The sequence below is a fragment of the Corvus brachyrhynchos genome, unplaced genomic scaffold (genome assembly GCF_000691975.1).
Source record: "Corvus brachyrhynchos isolate BGI_N302 unplaced genomic scaffold, ASM69197v1 scaffold255, whole genome shotgun sequence".
NCBI classification, from domain to species: domain Eukaryota; kingdom Metazoa; phylum Chordata; class Aves; order Passeriformes; family Corvidae; genus Corvus; species Corvus brachyrhynchos.
In genome coordinates, this window is record NW_008238358.1 from 5009775 (window position 1) to 5032211 (window position 22437).

Sequence of the window (22437 nt, forward strand, 5' to 3'; positions counted from 1 at the left end):
CAGCAGGTTAAATATGACTTCCTGAATGACAAATGGTGAAATTTGGCATTTTTACCAAATGTTTCCGAATGGTGTTCTTGTTCTTTGTAATCTTTCAGTGATCTGGAGTTGTAGTGAGCAGAAAAACTCTTCATGTGTTGAATTTGGAGTGAATTTGGATGTTACTTTGGTAATCAAATGTGGCCATGTGAGATGTTACCATACTGCAGAGTAGTATTTGGATTTGAATGTGTCTGAAAATAAATGTTTACTGTTAAATTACCCTTTTGAAGTGAAAGCCTAAGATTATAATTGTTTCAGTAATAATGATAGGCTGTAAAGAGACCAAAGTCTCAAAACAATGGACTCTTGGCTCTGGGAATTCAAATGCTGACCTGCATTTTAGATTCAACTCTTAATAGTGTTGTTTAAACTTTTCAGAAAATTTACAAATTGAATTATTTTTTTAAAAAATTACTATTATAGTTTCCATTTAAAATAACATTTCTGAAGTAAACTATCCTGCATTTTTCACAAAGGAAAACAATTCATTAAGTGTCAACTAACTTTCAGTTACTTAGCAGTCTTTTTTCAGTGTAATTTTGTGATATCACAATGAATTAACTGAATGCTTTGTTTAGCCTAGTTTTTTTTTTAGTTGGAAGGAACTTTGCAGAACCCCCACACTGATCCCTTTTAGCTTTGAAATGGCAGATTTGAAAAGTATTCAAGTGATAGTGTCAGTCTGACACCTAAACATAATGTCCTCCCAGTCAAGAAATTAAAAGTCAATTTATTTAATTTTAAGATGGTCTTTTGAGTCTTTCAGATGCTTATTTTTACCCTTCAACAAAATAATAAAATTTTAAGCTTAGAATAACTGCAATAGCAATGAATTACCACTTTTCCATACTGAATCTTTAGGGAAAAGACCAAACTACTTGTGCAATCGAATGTTTGAAGCCCTGCTTTAGAGGGAATAGTTCAGATTCTTCTACTTGTTTACAGTGGGCTGGGGAGGTACTGGCTGTTCTGCCTGACTGCAGTGTCTGATTACAGCACTGGGGCTGAGCTTCAGAGCTTGAAATGAGCTTGTGCAGATGCACCTGCAAAGTGGAATGTGTTCTTCCAAATGCTTTTCCAAATGCTTCGTAGTTTGCCTCCTGTTCAAATTTAAACCTATAGAAAGAAAATTAAAATCAAGATTATTCCTGAACTTATAAATCAAAACGTTTTTCCCATGCCCAGATACTGCAGTTTGCTATGAGTCTTGGATGCTGCAGCTGGGGGCTGGAAAATGGCTGTGGAGATGCTTTCTGCTCTCAAATGTGGAATTACCCTTCACCCTTCTGAAAATACTTGCTGTAAGACAGGAATTGGTCCCTGATGGTTAATTCACTGTCACAGACAATACAAGCCCATCCTTCCCAAACAGGTTTTATTTACCCATATTATTACTTGGTGAATGCTGCTTCAGTCAAAGGTCCTCTGCTTCAGTATAGATCCAAAGTCTATGAATTCCTATTGGAAGTTGCTATGTGTGAGGGCTGTTTGTTGTCTTGTCTGCAGTTCCTTAACTGTCCCAGAAAGTGCAGTAATTGTTTAGCACTGGAACTGCATCAAGTGTTTTGATGTGTTATATGTTGCAACTATTTTAGATCCCAAGGTACAAATTTCTGGTGGTGTCATCTATGTAACCCTTTCCTACTGAGGTCAGGATCATGGCTGTGGACTTGTCACAGACTCTGAATTCCACAAACTGGATTGTGGCTCTGCTTCCTTGTGCCTCTTGTGTTTTAAGGGACTTTCACACTCCATAATAGAAATCCAATTTCTATTGGATTTCTATTGGCAGGGAGAAGGGTAAGGATATAAAATATAGTGTTTAAACAACCCTTCTTAAAGATACTGCCTTCATCATAGGTGTCTCTAGTAAGTATAGCCAAAGTATGTCTGAGAAGAGGCAAAAGTGATAGGTGACTAAATCATAGTGAGTGTGCACTACAAAGCTGCTAATAAATACAATTCCTAGCTGCCATCATAGTGTAAATATTAAAATCTAGAGTCTTCCATGAATTTGTATTTTGAAAAAAATTTTTATGCTTATTTCAAGATCTCCCCTTCAGTGTTATATGTCTAATCAGAAAGCAAAATAGACACATCAGGTGAGGTTTAAAAAGGGGAAGAGAAAGTTTTGGTTTTGTGTGGGAACAATTAGAGACTGTAAAAGGAGTAAGAATTTGCCTCATCAATGAAAGATGTGTGTTGGAGAAGCTTGTTCTGTGCAGCAGGAGAGGAAAAGGTCTGGGGCACTGTCTGTGTGTGCAGGTGTGCCTCAGCAATACAAGTTAATGTTTACACTACTTTGGAAAAGCTTTTGTTTTCCCATCCCAAACTGCACATTTGAATACCATATCAGCGCAAAAAGGAGGGCATCAGCAATAATCAAATAAAACTAAATGCATTTTTATGTAAGAAAAATGCTAGAAGGGTGAATTCCTTGCTCTGTACTATCTCGAGCTTTTAATATGCTGCTTAGCAGTAACACCAGGATGTGCCTTTAGTGGCTAAGAGGCAGGCTTCAGTGGTTTAGCAGACCTGGAAAGTAATTGTGTGAAAGGCACTGAGGTACTTGGTACAAAATCTTGTATGTGAAAGGGCTCCCATAATTTAAAAATAATTTTGTACTTCATTTGAAAATCTAGTCATAATACATTCAGCTCTTGCTTTTGTTCTATCTGTGACATAAGACAACCTTGTTTGTATCCATAGGATTCACATTTAAACCTGTTTGAAAAGAAAAAACCTGTTAATTAGAGCTCCGTATTCACTCTGACTCTGGACAGTCCTGGTCTAGACCTTGCACCACTATTGTCTGTTTCCATTGAAAATAAAGTAGAATCCACTTACTACATTTCAGGATGACTTTTGCTAGAGATTCTAGATCTTTTGTGGACTTCAGGTTTCTCACGAATGGAACTGTTTCTATAACTGTAGGATTGAGCTGGAAAATGCCCAATAAAATGCAAGCAAAAACATACATTTTTATAAATATCTCTAAGCAGTTTAAATGGTCAAAATTGGGTATATTGGACAGATATTGAAGAAGCCTAATGTTGAAATGGGTTCTGAATCTATTGCTGTCTTGCTCATCTTAATTTCCTTTTGTTTTTCTGGCTCTCCCCCCCCCCCCCAAGTTGCTCTCCCTTGGTGCTGTTTGTGAAGTTGCTGCTCCCTGCAGAGGTGGCTGGCTCTGCACCTCGGTCCCTTAGTTTGTCCCAGCTTGAAACACAACCTGCTCCTCAGCAAGCTTCAATTTCACTGATTTCTTCATTACAACTGACAATCTGTATCTTCTTCTCAGGGCTAAAGCTGAGAGTGAAATAGAATCCTCTGTGTTGTTGCTTTAATGACTAAAAGTTTCAAATAAGTGTGTCTGAGACACAAAAACTATCTGAGAGGCTTACTGGGAGCTTCATATGCAGGATGCACAGCACCTGTAAATGATTATTACTACACCAAAGATAATTTCCATGTAATTAAATTTGAGAATAAGAAGCAGGTCCACTCCTTGAGTGCAGCAGCATGTCTCCTTACATAGAAATCACTGTCATAATTTGAGACATGTACTTGCTGGATATAGTACTTTGTAAAGGCAATAATTCTAAGTATGAATAAAAATTCAGCATTCCAGGCAGTAATAGAAGCAATTCTTATATTCCTAATATAATGTAGCATTTTTTAAAGGTTAAAAAAAGATTTTAGTATGTCTTGAAGTAGCTTCTGAATGATAGTAGTCTTCAGCTGATTGCTTCTTTGACATCCAAATGACATCCTGTGTTGCACATTCATAATTCAAAAAATGAAATGTGTTGCAAAAGAGAGAATGGAAATAGGATTTGGAGTTATATTTATATAGCTTTTCAGAAAAAATTAGTAAGGAATAATGCATACATTCCTAGTCTTTATATTTACTTAGTACGTACACAACTAAAAATGAATGTATTATATCATGTTATATATGTCCTCATACATAAAATGGAAACCATAAATATTTGTCAATCATTTCATAGATAGAGTGCCTGTTTTAAGCCAGTGGGAATGTTTTACAAAAATAGTATTCAATTTAGCTTCAAAGACCAAGACTGCCTTTTATTTAACTGCAGGTGGTGGAGATGGCCTTTGATGACTTTGTAGAACAAGTTCTTCCCAGTTATGCCTGTCATCTCTACTTATTTAAAATTCCATTTGCAAACTCTATATTACAATTTTTTTTCTAGCTTAATGATATTGGCTAGTGGTATTTATGCTTTGGATATATTTTATTTATGCTAGAACTTACTTTGGGATAGGTGGAATTAAAGGAGTGCATACCCCTGTTTATAATGTGGAACAACAGAAGATTCTGTAGAACCTGGGAGGAAAATATGTTGTATTTTTATTATCCTACGTTATACCCCTTAGCTGGAGACCCAGGTTTTTGAAATCCGTGTCATTCTGCAAAGGTTTGTTGGGTGATGGATCCCTAGGAGAGCTCAGCTGGTGGTGACTTTGGTGGCAGTTGCATAGACAAAACAAAATGTTGTGCTACAGCCCTGTTGCCACTCAGTTCCACCCCCTCCTTCTCCCAGTTTGTGCTGGCACAGGCATGGCTGAGCTCTGAGCTGCCATGTGAGCCAGTGGGTGTGGCAGCCTGTGGAGCAGGAGGGAGTTTGGGTGGAAGCACCTGGGCAGTCACAGGGTGGTGCTGGGGAAGCAGTGGGAGCACTTAGGCAGGAGCAGATGGGAAGAAGCTGTTTTTCTATCTGCTTTTTGTGCCAAGGAGCTCTCAGCTCTGCTGTTGTGGAGACTGCACAGTAGCTGGAGCATTTGGTGGCATCTGAAGGATGGCTTCAACTATTTCTCTTACTTCCTTCTGTCCATCTCTGCTTGCCTAGAGCTGCCAATTACCTATTCATGAAAAGTGAGTAGAAAACTCATACATTCAAGCAAAATTTGGCTTTCAGATTTGTAAATCTTTATATAGTTATACCAGTTTGTGATTTTAGTGCTTCTGCATGAAAGATGGAAGAATTTGGCTTCATATTCTTGATATCCATTTTTATCTACACTATACTACTGTCCAATCCTTTTTGTCTGATCAGTTGTTCTCTATTCTGGCATATAAAGCTTCAAAAGTGGCTGTAGTTCAACAACCATTTCTTTTTCTCCATGTTTTTACTCTAAGTAGTTCAGCCATAGGTTCTGTTAGAACAATCTGTGAGCTCCTGGAGTAATAAAGAGAGCAAAAATCTATTCTTGGAGATGTTTACTTTTCTTGATTTACCTCGTCTTTTTGCCTATAGTCTTTTGTCTGTAGTTATTAATTATAGTCAGGGCAACATTTTCAATGATTAATTGACTACTGCTTAAAACAATAAGGCTGCTTAATAAGCAAAACACAGTGAAAACTTCTATTTTTGTGAGACTTGCTTTGGTAAGAAAGCTCCTATGCACACTAGTAATTCTGGTGCTATAAAATGAGGGGAAAGTTTCTCATAAATATGAGATGTTTAGAGCAATAAGCTGCTTGTTTTAAAAATGTCCCCACTTCAGTATTAATACATTTGTTGCTTTAGCCCTTGATTAAAACTTACTGGCTTTCCTTAAACAGAAAGTGGAAAAAATAGAGTTGGACTTGCTAGTGCTGGGAGAAGGTGGTAAGAATTACAGCCTTGCATGATAACTGCCTTCACAAGAACCTAGAAAGGAATCATGAACTTCAGAGTGAAGATGGATGTGATCAAGTTAATTCCTTTATTAATTTCACCATGGGATTGAGTTCAAGCCACCGAATGAATATGCAGCCCCCATTGTTTGTCCCTCACCTGGTGTGCTCCAGGTGCTTTTTGAATACTGTTGACTTCCACTGCATGTGTAAGGGATTAGATATATTCTGACAATAATTTAGGCAACACTGTCTTTTCAGGTGTCTAGATATACCATCAATACTTTGTTAATATTTCCAAAATACTACAAAGACCTTGCAAACCCACTTGATGGTGGGTAGAGTTAAATGGACTGCAGGGACTGCTGGCTTAAGCTGAAGCCCAGCCAAGTGAGCCAAGTCACCACATCAGTGTTTCCAGGACACAGCCTCCTCCCTCCTTTCTGCCCACATGCTTTCTCCATGTGATGGACCAACAGTACTAATGTCTATTGCTAGCTGAAGGAAGACTTGTGCAGTTCTTGAGGAATTATGACTTTATCCACTCTTGCCAAATTAAGTACCTGGAGTGGCTGCCATCTATATACAGCACAATTTTCCCTGGAGTACTTCTTAGTCTTTTATTTGTGATGCTTTCAATTTCTTTCAGCTCTTTTATCTCCCTCTATCAGATAATTTTTCTCTGCATAGTTTGTTTCTTCTTGTTTCTTCTATTTCCACATCTTTTCACCTGGGATGCAAATATAATACTTCAATATGGCATCATAACTATTGGAAATCAGGCAAAACCAGTTCCATCCTCTCACCTTCAAATGCTAGCTCCTTGTGATGACACTGCTTCCATTAAAGAAGCCTTGATGAGATTCAGCATGTCCCTGGCTCTATCACTTAGCCCATCTTGCATTACTGCTTTTCTTCTGATATTGGAGGGGTACAAGCTAAAAGGGCTATGATGTTTGTATTGATAGAGATATTTAAAGTGTCTCCAACATAACTAATAGCAAGGTTTATGCCATTTATCCTGAAATTTGCTTGTAAGCCTGTATGTCAGCTAAAATGAATCTCTTTATAATATGGAAAATGAAGGCACTAAGCATCTTACATGTTGCCTGACCTACATCTTTCTCCACTAATGGAGCTGGCAGGTCTCTCCCAGGAATGCGACAGGGGACATTATTTGTTGTCTTGAGTGCTTCTCTGGATCTTGTCTTACTGCTGTGCAAGACAAAACATGAAGACAGCCTGATTGCATTCTTTAGAAGTCTAATTAGAGATTAAACCAATCAAACTTGATACACTTTCATAGCCTCTAGCAGAGTAGGGTCTCCCTTGGAAAGCCTTGGAGTAAACCCCACCATAATAAAAGCAGATCTGGCTTGACAGGAACAAATGTTTCCATGGGTCTCTAACCATAACCCAGACAGCTCTACTAAATAATCAAGAAAGAAAAATTATACCAAGATTTCTGCAGTCACTTGATTTGAATGCAAGAAAAAAACCCACAAACTATTGAGTTTGCTGATACTATAGTGAACCACCCTAATTCTACTGGGTTTCTGGAAAGGTCTGTAAATACAGCAGGAAACATTTACATCCTCTTTCACTGGCAGGACGAAACTTTCCTACAGGTTTAAAATAAATGGCAAGTTGCATCACCAGGCAATAATTTCCCTCCCAGGATTGTCCTTGGCATCATTTTTCTGGTTCCTGAAAAAGTGGAGGGAACAACAAAAATATCCTTAGGGCTGTATCTTTAGCTTTGTGTCTGTAAAATTTCAGATCATCTGTAATATATTGTAGATGACACTCCTTATCAATAAAATTGACTTAAACATCTTAAAGCCACAATTAGACTAGAATTGGCATTGCTAATATATGTTAGTAATAGGATGGAAACCTCATTTTGTGCAACAATAATTATTTGTGGTAGTTTACAAATTAAACTTTGAGAATGTTATAATTAGTCTAATAATGTACTGTTGTTAATGACTGAAGCAAGCCAAATTGATCTATGGTTAGGCAATAAAGCTCTTGGAAACAAATGGTCACAATAAATCAGAGTTTTGTAAGCTTTTTTAAGTTAAAGCCAGAGGCTACTTCCTTAGAAAGAGATCTCAGAGAATATCACTAAAAGTGTTTTGTAGATATGATTTAGAGGATGGCTGTGTTGAGCCTTCTGCTGAGCACAGCAAAAAGGGATGACCCATTAGAGTTCTTTTAAGGTTTTGTATATAGCAGGAAACTTGTGTTTAGTGAAAGCAGTCCATGTATTGTAAACTACATAAATACTTGCATGTTTTAACTGGTGCTGTATGGTGATTCCCACAGCTTTTCTTGGGGAGATTAAATGTGGCAAATGAATGACGCACACATATCAGAAAGCCCTTTTATTTAAATGTTCAGCAGAGAACTCTTACTGGTCTTGCCAGTACACTTCAGAGTTTCCATGTCTGACATCAAGAAGGTCTGTGATCCAAAAGTGGTTCTGGGATTATTAACTTGTAAGCCATGTGAAAGACTGCTTCAGGTTCAAGCAAAACAAATTATTTCTGCTTAGCAAGGCAATTGGTTAGAGTGGCTACTGAGACCTGGGCACTGCTCAGACACACCTCATGAGAAGAGAGACCGTGGGCAGAAACTTGTTGATGCTGGAGCAAAAAATGCTGAGTGTCAGAGAGGAATGACTGTGTCAAATCCATTATGTGAATTTGAAAATTCCTAAATAGAAAAGCATATGGATGCTTTTATATTTTCCTGTTTTTAAAAGAAAAATAATTTGGTTTTTATCTGTGAATAAGTAGTTTTTTACTTTAAATGGAAGCAGTCCTGCAAAGCTTGTTTTCCAGATTAGTTATGGGAGGGGAAAAAAGGTTCTACCACTGAGTGTCAAAGTAGAGAAAAATTCTACAGTGTTAGAGAAGATCTGCCTCTATTTAAATGTTTCAATTCTAAAATCCTGCTTATCATTTGGAAACAATTTTGTTTTTCAAGTTCTCTGACTGAAAAAAACCTAATTTCCCTTTCAACAAAAATTTTGGTAGTTTTTGTAATATTATTTTTCATTTATAATTATCAGATGCGAAAAAATAAGCATTCCTGTTATTCAGAGCAATACTTTGGAAATTACATCTATATACTTCCCAGAATATTTTTTGGTTTTTAATAATCTTTCAACTGTTTGGCAGTGTTTTTATGGTGTATTCAGTAACACCCCTCATACTCACCAAAACAATCTTCAGTAAAATGAGAAGTCCTGATATAAATAACTTCCATTTTTAAGGTTCTTACACAGTCTGGAGAATAAGAATTACTTATTGAAAAAGAAGACTTATTCATTTGGTTAGATATATTGTTTGTTGACAATGTAGAATGTTTAATATTAAAAATATTAGTCCTTACTTTCAGCTGATTTAACATTGCCATACAAGGGGAAAAAATTTCACTGCAACTTTTCAACACCATCCATTTTTTTAATAGCTTCCCCCTACTACATAGTTACTTATCTCTCCTATAGCAACTTTGGTGTTTTATATTCATGTTATACCTTTCAGTGAAGGATGTAAAAAAAAAAAAAAACAACCCAACCCCCAAACCAAAAAAACCCTGTAGTGAATTAAAGAGAGATGGCTTATCATTTTATTGAAACAAACAGGATTTCTTTTTTCAATTTAAATTGCCCTCTACATGCTAGCAAAAATATTCCAAATTTTTTTCATAACCCTGAAAGTAAATTACCATGGAGGAGAAAATTTTAAGAAACATTATTCATTCCGAATAAAGAAGCTGCAAACCAAATCTAGTAGAAGAGAAATGCTTAGGAGATGAAAAAGCTCATACAGAGGCTGTGAAACACTTGGTGATAGGTGGGAATTATGAGATGGAGGAGGAAGACAACATGTTAGTTTGGAGCTCGTTAGGGACTTCAATGCTTGCAAATAATAAGGAAAAATAAGAAGCCAAATATCCTGAAAGACAAACACTTTTGGGGTTCATGGTTGATGACATTCGGGGAATACTGTGAAAACAATTTCTGTTCTGTGTTGGCAATCTGCTGTATTTCTGACCTAAACTTTTATTTTTACACACAACAGACTTTTGGCTGATCACTCAGGATATTTAGTTGCAATACTCTTTATGCCAGACAGTTGTGTTGGGGTGTTAAAGGTGTTATAAACCTAGATTGGTACAGGAACCTGTGAGCAATCATTATGGGTCTGACCAGTGGCCCATTACATCCACTAGTCTCTCTAAAAGCAGTATTTGTCTCTAATGTTAAAGTAATCTGGAAAAAAGCTTGTAGTCAAAATGGATAAAAATCAGTTGCAATTAAGTCTACAAATACTGTTTTGCTAATCTTGGAAATCTTTGATGTGTTTATTTGAATTGTGTTAAAGCACATCTGATGTATGCTCAAGTAAAAGAAAAATTTCTTCTGCTTTGATCAGAGCTGGGCCCTGTGCAAGGCAATAGTGAGGCTATTCCACAAAATCATTGTTTTAAAATACAATTCTGTCTCAAAGCCAGAACATACCAATACTTTCCATTAGTATATCAAGAGCATCCTGAGTCTACAGCCTTGGAAGGCATTCCCTTTCCTCTCTGCTGTCTTCATACCAATTTCCATACCAGTTATATTCAGCTGCCCTAGAGAACCGTGCCTTGAACTACTCAAACACCTCTGTTTCTCCTTTGACTTTGAAATTGGGACAGAAAATTCCTGGGCATTCTGAACTCTGTAGGATTGGCCTAATCGTGCCTTGAAATAAGGGTCGGGAAGGGTTTGTGTTCTTTGGGCAGTCAGTAGCAGTTACAGCTAGGCAAAAAATCAACTTCAATGAAGATAAATCAGAAAGAAATAACTATCTTGTGGACCTGCTATGGGACTTGCAAAGAATTTGCTGGTGCATCTTGGAGCTAGAATGCTAATACATGCAGTGTGTTTATCAGCCTTGAGGTAGATAAATGATGGTGGAAAAGGGATGTGAGTACATGGAGGGGAAACTGGCATATGCTAAATTAATTTTTGTTTAAATCCCCTTATTAAAATTCAGTCAGGCTCAAAAGCATGGGAGAAGGTCTCTACATTTAAAAGCAGAATTTATTCCACAAAAAAATGACATTTCAAACAAACTTCTTGGAGGTAAAAAGGCTGGAGGATGCAGGGAGGAAAGGAGCAATAAGCAGGTTGCAGCTGTTTGAAGTGACAGCTCAGAGGATTTACAAATGTAGTTGCTATGACTATATTGCTTGAGTCACAATGAAAAGTAATAGCAGTGCAGTTGTTGAGAGATGGTGACTAAAGTTGATGGAATAGTAGCAATTCATTTAAACACACAAAGTATTTTGGAAGTAGAGATGCCACAGAAAAAGGAAATAAAGAAAAATAAATGAGAGAAACCCAGAAAATGGGTATAAGAATGTCCCAAGCAGCTCAGGATGTGTCCAGTGTGCATTCTAGGGGAGAGTATTTACTAAAATATTAGGTTTGTTCATGTGGCTTTGTTCATGTGGTGAAGCATATTTTTCACTTTGTGCAATGGGGAGCAGCTGGGAGCATTTGTACCCATACAGGTGACTGCTACTTGTACCCAACTCTAGTGCAGATCTACTGGGAGAGGTAACATGTGCAGACTAAAGAAGTTACAGCACCAGGCTGCTGAAGTCTAGCCCTGTCCAACAATGAACTTGTGCATGATGCTTGAGGACTGTTCCTGAGATTGTGGAATCCTTCCGTAGTGTGAGTTACTGTAACAACCACAGGATCCCAGGAATTCACTGCCAGTGCTAGGGGAGGTTGAGAGCAATGCAAGTGGATGTATTTTGGACAGGTGGCACCAGTAACTCCTGTACTGGGATTGCTCACTTTTGGAGGTCTGCTGAAAGAAGGGGAGGAGTCCTCACAGGAAACCTTGAATGAGCTGGCATCATTACTGGTGTCAGTTTCTGGAAGACATACTGGGTTAAATGGGTATGGCAGAGATGCTTGGATGAAGGAAAACGCAGCATACAGCCTTTGAAGGAATGCAGTAGAAAGTGTCAGGCCATGGGCATTTTTAGATGTTTTGATAGTCCAGCCTGGAAGTTCTCTGAACATTTTATGACCAGCAGCTCTGAGGTATACAAATATACCTCAGAATATACACAAGCTGTAACTGCTTTAAATCTACTGAAAGGAACTAAAAGAATTCAAAGCTTCTGTGCAGTAGTAGATGAAATGAGTAGAAAGATGCTAGGTTTTAAGTCTGGCAAACTAAAAGGACCACATTAGCATAGCTGTTTTGCAAAAGCCAAGATTGTTACAATTTTAATATATGTTTCCTGTAAGTGAGATGAAGTTGGAGCATCATAGTGGAAGCAAAGGAAGGAAAAATAGTGTAAATCATTGGCCATTATTTTAAGCTAGAGGAATTAGTGATATTTACAGAGGAAATATGATCAAAAGAGTAAGATTATTGTGTGTTGGAAAAGGCAGTCTGAATATATTTTTCTTTATATTTAATTTCTTCCAGCATATACTACTTCTTTCCTCAGTTTGAGTGAAAATGCAAAATTAAGGAGCTGAGAAAATGTTGCAGTTAAACTAAGTAGGTGTTATCCAGTACTTCCTATTGCTCATCCACAGGAATGCAAAGTATGTAGCTAGCAAGCAGTCTGTGTAGTACCTTGAAATGGAGAAATTTTTTAAGCCTTCCTGCAGAGCACATTTCTTTAGTTTAATGTTAGCTGTTGCACCTTTTTATTGCCACTATTATTTTTTTGGTTTTACATATATACACTATACTAGTATAGGTTACAGAGAGGCCTAAACAAAGCCCAGGGGATGAATTCTGCCTTCTAATGCACTGCTAATAGTCAATGAGAGCTTGAAGTGTTTTAATTTAAAATAAAAGCCACCACCTTTTAAGTCAATGTGCTATGGTGGGAATTTTTAAGAAATCCTGCAAAATTTCATAACAAAACCGTCCCTAGTCTGTTCTGGGCTCATCCACGGTGACAAACACAGGATTCAAAAAAGTAGGGATGGTGCAAAATTGTTAATGACAGCCAGGTTCAGCACCTTGATGTGGTCTGTTTTCCTGCGTGTCATTGCAGAATTGCTTCTGACTAAAGAAAAGTCTTCCAAAGATACCTGTGTAAATTAGAACTAGCTCATACCTAGGCTGAAGTGTTCAAACACAGTTTATTACAGCTGTATGTGCAGCTGCTCTGAGCAAGGTGTTTGACCACGCTCCTGCATTGCTGATGAAATTGTCACTGGAGTTGAGTTTGACTGCAGCTGGGTGTGCAGGGGAGAGAGATTGTGCAGCCTGTGAAAGTGTCAATTAGCCTGAGAGCCTACATGAAGCAACTGGCTTGTCACATGCCCAAACTGGTTAAAATTTCAACATTGACAAAACAATAATGAAATACTAACCTGCCATGTGTCTGTAAGACTTGCATGGTAGCTTCAGCCTCTCGGAGAGACAAAGCAGTTGGAGATGCTGTAAGTACAGGTTGTGGAGGAACTGAGGGACAGGTGACACTGAGAGCTGAACAAAACCAAACTGTTTTTGCAAGTATTCACCTTCTGAAATGAAATTTTAATTTTACTAATAGGAAATGAGAAGTCTTGCTCAGATACAGATTGTCAGTCTAAGTCTGCACTAGGACATTTTGTTGCAGAAATATAAGCATATTTATGCTGTCCTAATTTAACCCACTGGCACAGAAATTATTATGACTAAAACTGGCATATACATTGTTATTATAATTTATATTACTCAGCTAAAGCTTTCCTATCATGGTTAGCATATTCAGGAATGCCATCTTCTAAACTGAGTTTTACAAGTGAAAGAGACAAAACAGAAGCTGGTAATTTTGTGTATATCCTCTGCCTACTTGCACCTTTTAGTGTCCAGAAGGCAAAGCTGGTCTTGAGCTGCTATTTTCCCTAAAAGAAACGGTTGTTGCTTTTGCATGTCTCTGTGGGTTTCCCCTCTGAAATAGTTTTTTGTCTGTACTTTGAAAAATTATTTTCCTAGGCTTATAGTAAGCTCTTTTCAGCCCATGTATTTCAGTGCATTGTAGCTTTTCTTACCATTCTATCTCTTTGTATCTGCTCCTGCTAAGTGCTTCATTCTGAAATTTTCTTTTTTGCTGTGTGTTTCTGTAGGTTCCTCTTAGTCTCCTTTCCATTGTAGCCCTTTTTCTTCCTTCTCCCAAAGCCACACAATATGTATGCATGGAAGTACTTCAGGCCTGATTTATTTATGAATTTGCCAGAAGCAGGTATTTACGGGTATTCTGTCTGTTCTTTCACACAGCTAATGGCTGTTGCTGCTTTGGTCTAGAGCCACAGGAGTAAATGAGTCCTTGAGTGAATAACTATGTGTCACTCTAAAGAGAACAACCCTCATGTACTTCATATACAAAAAATTCAGAAAACTGGAAAATACGTAAGAGCAGCTAACAGGATAGCTGGGCACCAGAAGGTTTTTGTAGCCATCTTTGAGCTACCCAAGTCTCTCTTGTGCTTCATTCCCAAATGTATTTGCCTCATAAAAAAAGGCAGAGATTAAATGATACAGATGTGTAGAGAAAATATCACCTAGCAAAATCAACAGAGGGGAAAAAGTGTGTTGAAAGGGGAATTCTACCACAACCAAACAAGACTATAAAAATAAGATACAGTAGTAACAGCACTAGACTTTTTCTGTTTAACTTAAAGTCTTTGTGGAGTGGTGATGAGTAGCAGTTCAGAAACTACCTAAGTAGGAAGGTGACAATGTGTGTCATGGCATGCTGAGTGTCCCTCTCCTCTCTATTTTGATATAACAGGTGTTTCTTTCTGACGCCAGTTTTAATTGTATTTAAAATTGCCCCTCTGAAAATGAAAATGTGAAAGCTCTAACCCAAATAATTTTCAAAACATACAGTTCAGAAACAACAGCTAATTTCTCCCACAAGTGGTAAAACCAGGATGAGGTATCTCTTAAGGTACTTGCTTCTGTTTCCTTTCTCTGCCCCTTTTGGCTCAGAAGAAAAGAGGTTGCTTGCACAGGGACTGACACTGCATGAATGCTTTCTGGCCTATTCCTGTAATCATTCAGCGCTCATCATAGGATTTTTATCTACAAAAGAAGCTTGGTATGTTTTGTAGTATTATTGTTGACTTCAAAGAAAAGCATTTGGCTAGGAAACACTGGCAATTCCTTTTAAAAAACCTCTTTAATAACTGGATTTTATTATCATGAATCTAAAGATAAAAGAAAAAAAGGAAACAAGATTTCAGCCAGAGCTGAATGGCAGTGAAAACTTTAGGGAATGCCACAAAATGAGACATGGTCTTCTCATGGACATTCTGGCTATGGATTTATTTTTTACTTGCCTTCTCCAAGTGCTTGGGTAAATTCTACAAACAGGTCTTCAGAACCAGACTCTTTTTACTCAAAATTTCTGGTTTGACATCACTAGATAGCTCAAAGTAGTGAACTATTTATGGACTTTTATTTACTTCACCTATAACAATTATGCTGCTACTAAACTTGGCTTTAAACTGCTGTATATAAAGATGAATCCATTTTATATGGAGAAACAACTCATAGAGCTGCAGAAGTGTCCAGTCTTTACAGATCTATGACACTCAAGGTGTTTGAGAAAAAACAGCATTGCAAAATAATCTCAAAAGGAAAGGTAAAATTTTCAATAGTTTAAACACATTTTTCAAGTACTAAAAAAAAAGTAAGCTCCCCCTGCTTTTCTTTTGGAAATAAATACTGCCAGGAAAAAATTTGCAGATACATATTTGGCAAAAAAAAGTATATGCTTTTTTCTCTTGTGTCTCATGGTGAAGTATGAATAAAACCAATACTTACAGCCAAGGTCAATTCTGCTGTAACAGTTCTACTTCTCTTTCAATGTGTTCTGTTTCCTAAAAAAAAAAAAGTTATTTCAATGTAAAAAGATCTTGAATTCAAGGGCTGTAGCATTTAGGGTTCTGCAAACTGGACTTTAACCTGTGATCTTTTTCTTTTGCTTTAATTTGCAGAATAACTGTGTCGTCACAGTGAGGATTGAATGCTCCCCTATGAATGTTTCTTAGTTCTTAGACAGCCCTTGCTGCCTCTGATCCCCGCAAGGAGCACATGCTGAAAGAGGAAAAGCCTGTTTGTATTAACTACATAACCTTTCTAAACATAACCCATTAGAAAAATCAAATTGGGCACTTTGATCAGCCTGAGATGGCCATCAGAGTGATACAATTGCTATAACATAAAATTTTATAGATAACTAGGAAGTTTAAAAACTTAAGGTCAGTGGTACATAACTTCTGGAGCTGTCTGTGGATTTTTGTGCTGGCTGTTTTCTTAATTTTTCTGTACTGAATAGAGAAAGCCAAAACACCTTCCATTTCCTGAGAGTTCAGCAGTATGGGTGTGTCTGAATCAGTGACAACCAAACCTATCTTCAAGATGCAGAGTTTGATCCAGGTTATGCAAATACATTATACCCACTTAAAAGAAGGATTTATATATTAATTTGAAATTGCAGTATTCTTTACTAGTGGATGTTATGTTGATTCTCCTCTAATAGCTCTATCACATATGAAAATACTAGCTTTGAAACCTTGCACAAAGGCATTTGTCTGCAATTTTTTTTGTCACGGGTCAGTCTGCACTGAGTACTGGACTTGCAGATATTGTCATCCTATGACTAATTTGGAGTGAAGATAGTTCGTTTTTTTTTCCCCTCTTGTGCTTCTAAAAGTGATAATTCTTGTTTTTTGGTACTCTACATGGAGTCTCTGCACCCTTCAAGGTACACAGCAGCTTTAGAAAATGTGACCAATGTGATACAGAAGGAAAAAAAGTGACTCCTTTGTTGCTGGTTTTAGCTCTTATTTTATTGATTCCTGACTCATCAGGGAGCAGATAATAATCATCTGGTGTCAGATGAGATGGCTGCCTAGGTGAGCAATATGATTTATGACTGCCACCATGGACAGTAAAGCAAATAAACTTTGTGACTCTGGATAAGCAGGATCCTGACTATTGACCAGCCCATGCTGTTTTAAGTAGCATTTGCTCATACCCACCTATTGTGTTCTCTGGCTACAAAGCTGACCATGAAGAGCTTTTCTCATGAGACACCAGGGTTCTGACTTGGTGGAACCAGCTAATCTCTATTATGATGTTACTGTTGCCAGCTGCATTGCTAAACTAAGTTGACCTAACTTGATGTGCATTTCTCTGGCTTTAGTGTTCCTCTCTATTAAAAAAAATTAATGCAGGTTTACGTAAAGTTTTTTCTTCTGCTTTTCTTCCAAGACTGTACAGGAAATAGTTTTCTTTCTTTGGGTTTGCATGAGTTTGAATGAAGTGCATGTGTGGGAAACCTTACTGCATCAAAGTCACATCAGTAAGAAGAGCTTATTCTTTTACTGCCAGAGAGTTAAGCTGAGCTTTTCACTTGGCTCTTGCAGCACTGAGTTGCACAGAGAAAATCTTGGAAAAATTATCTTTTGTACTCCAGAGGCTCTTGTTTGACTAACTTTTGAGACTTCACTGCGAGTCAGCTGTTTGAAAACTGTTATGGTCCTGGAGGGAAAGACTCAAGACAGACCTCAAGGGGCAGATCACTGCTTTTATTGGTGCATCAAGCACAGGTCATGCTTATAGCTCTCTAAAAATTACTGCTCAGCTAGGGAGGACTCAAACTCTTTGAAAAGGTGGAAGTATGGTCCTCTCAAACACAGTATTTTGGTAACCCTGAAACTCAGAGTTTTAGTGTCAGGGAGAGATAATGTTCCTGTCCATGATGACTCAGGTAGGACTCTCTGAAAATGTTACTGTATTGGGCTTCAGTGCCAAAAACCATTTTGGCAGCAGAGGCAGGGATTGGTCCTCAATGTGAGGCAGAAATGAGACAAGCAGATGGAGCTGGTGATAATGTAGTGACGAAGAAAACAATCCAACCTTGTGTTTGCTTCTTGCACGGTCATTTACACACAAAACTGCCTTAAGTAGAAATAGCTAAGTTAGAAAACATGAGTACTGATTTCAGTTTGGTGAGCTGCTGTTCTGCATCTTATAGGTTATTAACAGTAATGTATTTGTCCATATGAGGATTTATTTGCTAACTCTTCAGTTCACTTGTAATGCTCTGACTGCTCAGTTTGTTTCCTCTGACATTAGTATGGGTGAAACACTGCTATTCCTTCTCACTTTTGATTTCCTCTTCTCTTTTTCTGCTAAACTGAAGATGCATTGGTAATCACTGCCAGTGTGTGTCCTGAAGCAAAAGTGTATGGCTGCTTAGGGAAGGGTAAGAAAGATGTGCTGGGCTGCTGTTAGGTTGATGTATCTGTAGTTTCCTTTCCCTGGAAACCCTGAAGATATGATTCCAAAAGGGCAAGATGAGGACACAAATGTGTCTCAGCTCATTCTCCTGCCATGAAAAAATAAATGGGAGGGGTGAAGAATGAACCAAGATTTCTTCATGCGAGTATTATTTCAATTACCAAAAATTTGCATTGTTATGGGAACTACCAATCTGGAAGTATTGTAAATTAATTTTATTCTGGTACTAAGTGCTGTGTTGTGTTAGAGATTCTCTAATAAATATTGTATTCTTGCATAGTTTTTTTTTTTCCCTTGGAAATATGATTCTAAGTTTTAAGATCTAGATTTCAAATAGCACTCTATTCTATTCATAAGCTGTGTGAATGTTTTCACAATTCAATGATACAAGTACATTTTATTTTCAAAATGGTCATTCCCCTATTACCTAAGTCAAGGAGGAACCCTTCCCCCCCACATAGCTATACTTAGTTACATCAGCATGCATCACTGCTGCATAGCAAATGCAAAAAATAAACTCAGAGAAACTGCTTTATAGATGTTCTAGAACTATACTTTTCACTCTGAAAAATAAAGGTTAATTTTCAAAGGCACAATTTTAGAATATGCTTTTCCTTTCCAATTTTCATTTACAAAGTTTTTATGCCTTCAGAAAATACAACCCCTTTCTTAATCCAGAAAACTACCCTTATGAGATTTGGAATAATTTTTGTCAGCTGATATTATTCATACATATGAAAGAATGGGCTTAGTTATTATTTGTGATTCAATCTGCCCTTTCAAAAAACTCCCAGCAATTACCAGGTTAGTAAGTTCATCTTTCCAGTTGCCTTCAAGTGTTGTAGTTTTAAGTGCTTGTTTGAATGCAAGAACTGTATTCCCTCACTGCGTGAACAGTATCATACTGTGAGATTTACAAGCAAGCAGCTTAATACTTTCCCCAGCCTTGTCTTCAAGGTATTTCACTTCCTTTATTTTCCTTCTTTAGTAAATAAGGCTGCAAGTTGCAAATCTGAGTGCTTGAAATTAGACTTTCAGGTCTTACTGAGGCTTTTAAATAACAATGTCCAGACTCTCAGAAGTGAATCTGGGTTGATTTTGGAAGCCTACAGAGTGTATTAGAACAACAAGTTTAAGCACCTAGCTTAGGCATTATTTTAACCTCAGTTTTAGGATTTGTACTGAGGTATTTTCTTCTGATAAAGGGGATGTATGTGCTCCTCTTGCTGCTCAAACAGCAGCAAGCTCTAAGCTTCTTATATTTAAAGAATTGGGAGTCTTAACTTTCTTCCATGATCCCTGAGTATAGCTGTCAGATCCTAAATTGCCCTTAATTTATTTTATATCTTTAAGTTATTCTATGCTTGAGTGTCAAAACTGGGTACACTCCTTGGAGTGTGTGAAAAGAATTTTTCGTTCTCTTTAAATTAATTATGAAGCTTGAATGATTCAAATATGAAATATATATTTATATCAGTTTTCATCTTGTAAAACTGCTGTTTCACCTCTCCCTTAAGATCACATTACTTAGAAACCCATGAGAAATATTTTTGTGCTACCCTCCTTTTGGGCTGCTGTGCAGTCCCCTGAGACTCTCAGCAGAAAGTGGCTGTGCAGTGGCAGATCTGAAGAGCCAGGTTAGAGGGGGCTCCTGCAGCTGTGGGGCAGGGATGTGTGTGCAGAGGTAAGGGAGGGCATCCCCTGTTTAGCTTCACTCCTGTAGATATGGCTCAAGTTAGAAAACTGTAAGTGCTTAAAAATACCTGGTTTGGAGTAGATAATTGGAGCCACCCCTGTATATCTGTAACTGCCCATGCCGAGTGGTCCTGCATAATTTCTCCCTGCCAGTGTTCTCTCTGATGGAAAAATTTATGGTTGTGTTTGTGCTGTGGCTGGATCAAAATAATCTTCCTTCATCAACAAGGAAAACATTGTTCATTTAAAGAAGATTTCCAAAAGAATGTGGGAGAAATTGTTGTAGCCACTGCACTTGGATATGATTGCAAGCAGGTGCCTTTAATAACAGGTTATGGCTTCATTTAGTCAGGTTAAACCCCACTTTGCAGTGGTAAAGTGAGATTGGCTCATTGCACCAGGAAGAAGAGACTTGCCAAGCTACTTGATCTTCAAAGCCCAAGTCATAAAAGCCCTTAATGTTTACTGTGTACACATTATCAGGGCTGGTTTTTTATGGCCAAATAGGGTTACACAAGTAAAAATAATTGAAGCTTCATAAACTCCTTTTGGATGAGTCCAGTGTATATTAGAAATACCTAGATAACATCTAGTGTTACTAAGATTTTTTTTTTCATTTTTTTCCATGCCTGTCCTGTTTGTCATAGTAAGAAGGCTCATGCCACCATTGCCTCTGTCCTCCTGTACTCACTTCAGCTGGTGAGAAATGGTGCTACTCAGACAAACAGCTTTCTGTTTGCTAGGTTGCTTCGTTGGATTCACTTCTGGTGGGTTTGCAGTGGGTTGCTGGACACAGGAGAGATGAGCCCAACAGAACTCTGAAGCCTCTAAGGCACCTAAATGCGTCAGAAAAAACTCATTTGAAACCAGTCTGGATTTGTTCTACCATTCACCAGACTGCTTGTTGTGGTTTAAGAAATGGAGGATCACAGTAGTCAGGCTTGAATGAAGTTTCAGTTTGAGCTGAAGGGGAAAGTGGGTTTTCTGCCTCTTTTCTTTCCTCTTTCATCTGGTTGGCATTTTCCCTAACATTTCAAAATTAAGCTGCTTTGGAAAACAAAAAACTGTTTAAAAGCACTTTTTCTAGAGATTGATATTAATGGAGGAAAAAGTTTGGAGTTTTTATTTGAAGGAGTCAATAAGCTGAAGGGAAGGAGTGTTTAAGTTATCTTCTACCTGAAATTTTGATAGGTTATTAACAGTCCCCCTCACCAAAATTAAGGAAATAAAGAAGTCTTAGGAGCAGAGGAAGTCCCTGCACAGAGAGATAATTCCTTAAAACAGACAGGGGAGTGAGCACTTGGTTACTGCAGCAGATGGTGTTTGGCAGTAGTGTTCCAAGGGTTCTGCACCGTTTATGAGAACGTATATAAATGGGCTTGAAAAGGGGTGAGAGCAGTGAGGTGGCTAAGTTTGCTGTTGATACACAATTATTCAAGGTAGTGAGGATGGAGGCAGACTGTGAAGAATTACACAAGGATCTGAAGAGACTCTGTGACTGGGCAATAAAATAGCAGATGAAATTCATTGTAGATAAATGTGAAGTGATGCAAGTCGGGAAAAACAGTCCTAGCTTCACATATAAAATGATTGGCTCCAAGCTGTCTGTTGCCACTCAGGAGTGAGACCTTGGGTTATGATGGATAGTTCCATGAAAACATCAGCCTGTGCCTGACAGCAGGCTAAAAAGCAAATCAAATTTTAGGAATTATGAAGAAAGGACCAGAGAACAAAACAGATAATGTCATTATGCAGCTATATAAATCTATGGTTCACCTTTACTTTGGGTACCACAAGGAGGTCTGACTTGCTAATCTCAATGAAGATACATTCAGATGGGAAGATTCAGAGGTGGGAAAGGAGGATGTATGCAAAGGGCTGAGTGGGCTGGGACTCTCTTGTCTGGGGAAAAGTCAGCGCAGGATGATAATGATGGAGAGGTTAAAAAAACAGTGAATGAGTGGAGAGGGACGGATCTGTCACTGTCTCTTTCAGCACAAGAGTTAAGGACCATTGAATGAAACTTGTAGAAACTGATTCAGAGCAGGGGGAGGCATCTCTTCCAGAAGGGAATAATGTACCTCATCAAAGCTGTGCAGAGGGCCTGGGGGAGAACGGACAAATAATTGGATGAAATGGCAGGTCAAGGACTGCTAGATGCAGAAACCAAAACAAGCTCGAGAAATCTCCTGAAAAAATGCTGGAGTCTGCAAGAGCTTTGTTAGAAATACTATGTATGTTTGTCCTGTACTTTCAATTGTGACTGCTTTTGCTTTCTGCTTGAGGCTGATAAGTGGATTTGAGAGGGGAGGGTCTATAGACTGACTATTTGAGCCTTGTCAGAGATCTATGAGGGGGATGCATGCAGACAATTCATATACCAATTGCAGGCTACTGGGACTTCTATTGCTCCTTGTCCAACACTGAGTACAAAGACCATTACAGAGAAAGGACTGATAACACAGCAAGCCAGTTGCTCCAGTCTTATGTACTCTTAATGCTCCTATAAGTGCTTGTAGTGCAAATTCAAATGTGACTGATGCTGGAGTCTCTGAGCATGTATCAGTAGTAGGAAACGAATACCTTGTGAACTGGAGTAGTATTCAAGGAAATCAAAGAGTTTCTGAAGTTATGCATAAAGGTATTCACAGGTGGGAATCAAAGATTTTGGTAAGACCCTCCTCCAAACGTATAAAGTTTGCAATAAAATAATAAATG